Below are 2,029 nucleotides of genomic sequence, written 5' to 3' on the forward strand. Positions count from 1 at the left end.
ACAATCTAATCTGCTTCCTAAATAACTATATTGAAGACTGAAAATTACCCAATCTGCTCCCTTCCTAACCTGCCTTTCCTTTAACAACTAAATACATATACTGCTTATTGAAATTTACACAATCTAATCTGCTTCCTAAATAACTATATTGAAGACTGAAAATTACCGAATCTGCTCCCTTCCTAACAACCAAAGCTAACCTTCAACCCAGAAAAACAACTATTTTTCCAAAAAGAGAAGAAGAAAAGCTTTTCCAAAAAAGGAAGAAGAAAAGCGTTTGAAGATTTAATGATTTTTCTCCATGACAATTACTAGGAATCTGAAACTCCGCAATATATGCAATTGCTTATAATATATGAAATTGTCCCCCAAATGAAAAGCCAACACAAATGTTTGGTATCTCCATACCAGTAAGTGCATTAATTTATTGTTAAGAGTTATAATGAAAATTTCTAGGTCAAGTGCATTAATTTATTGTTAAGAGTTATAATGAAAATTTCTAGGTCACAGATTTTTTATATAGAAGAAGAAATGAGAGAAGTACTTCACTCAACCCCGCCAAAGAATCGAAGAGGGACCTGTTCTGGGTTGGTTACAATTTAAACGCCGGCAAAGGATTCGAACACGGATCTGTTATGGGTAGGGTACAATTTAACCACTAGCGTCACTGTAAACTCTTAAATCTTTATTTGTATCCACTAGAGTCGGTATGATATGGGTTCAAGATTTTAATGAATGGATAGTGGGTGTATCTAATTTCAGATAAAACCATTCAAAATGAGGGTGGGTGTATCTAATTTCAGATAAAACCATTCAAAATGAGGGTGGGTGTATCTAATTTCAGATAAAACCATTCAAAATGAGGGCCCAACCGGGTTCGAACCGGTGACCTCTTGATCTGCAGTCAAATGCTCTACCACTGAGCTATAGGCCCATTTGACAAATGACACCGTAAATTATTAGAAAATCAAAGGCCTCAAGGATACCGGGGCTTATGCTCAAATGGATTTAATCCCTTGATTCTACATTTTACACCAATTAAGTTTACGGCTCTAAAAAAATTCTATATGAAAGTGAATAATTCTATTAATTTAATCAAATGGATATTATATTTATATATATATATATGTATATATATGGGGTCTACATTTAGTATAATAAATTAATGCTATATTAAAATTAATCTCAATATTAATTAAAACAAATTATTTATTAAAATGTTAATTTATTTTAAAATTTATAACTTTAATTATTTTTAAATGTGAAAAAAATTAATCAATATTAATAAAATGTTCTAATTATTTTTATATTAAATTAAATTTATATTAAAAATAATCTTAACACTAAATCAATATTTTTTTTGTAAGTTTGGAAGGACTACATCTTCAATTTGAACCCAAGACTATCACCCCAATCAGTGGGGAACCCAAGACTTATTGAGACTTCATTTCCACACCATTGCCAATTAAGCTACCCCAAGTGGATTGACTAAATCAATATTAAAAAAGACACTAATATTAATAAAAAATGGTAAAATTTGTTAGTAAAAACTATATATTGATAAAGATTTAATATTTGATTGTTGTATTTTCCAACTTTATAATAGAAAATATGTCTCCCCTTTTAATATATAATCATAAACGAAGTTCAAAACACAAAAAAGAATTTCATTATAAACGACAGAAATAGTTGCAAAGCAGCTAGTCCTAGTCTTTATAGTATGATTTCTAATTTTGCTTTGAAAGTCTATATGAGGAAAGAAAATTATGTTACAATTTGTCCATAATAGAGTAGTTACAAATTTTGTTGTAGAGTAGATAGACCTAAAAACATGCAAAAAGAAACATAGCATATGGATGGAAAACATGCAACACAAACATGAAGCCAAAGGTAGTAAATTCCATGTTAATTTATGAAAATTTTACATTGCCAATGTTTGGTGGACCTGTACCAATAAATTCCATTTAAATTCACCTTAATCATTTAATGGGAAGAAAGATGCAGATCTTAATGAAAATATAATTCACTC

At 29.5% G+C, this 2,029-nt stretch overlaps 1 non-coding gene across 1 annotated transcript; it reads right to left on the minus strand.

Annotated features, from left to right (window-relative positions):
• Positions 1-862: 862 nt before the first annotated feature.
• TRNAC-GCA (transfer RNA cysteine (anticodon GCA)) lies at positions 863-934 on the minus strand. Its single transcript has one exon. It is a non-coding gene; the product is annotated as a tRNA-Cys (tRNA).
• Positions 935-2,029: the final 1,095 nt, after the last annotated feature.

The sequence above is a fragment of the Pinus tabuliformis genome, chromosome 6 (assembly GCF_031772625.1).
Source record: "Pinus tabuliformis cultivar Carrire ecotype Pingquan chromosome 6, CPIR1, whole genome shotgun sequence".
In the NCBI taxonomy this organism is placed as follows: Eukaryota; Viridiplantae; Streptophyta; class Pinopsida; order Pinales; family Pinaceae; genus Pinus; species Pinus tabuliformis.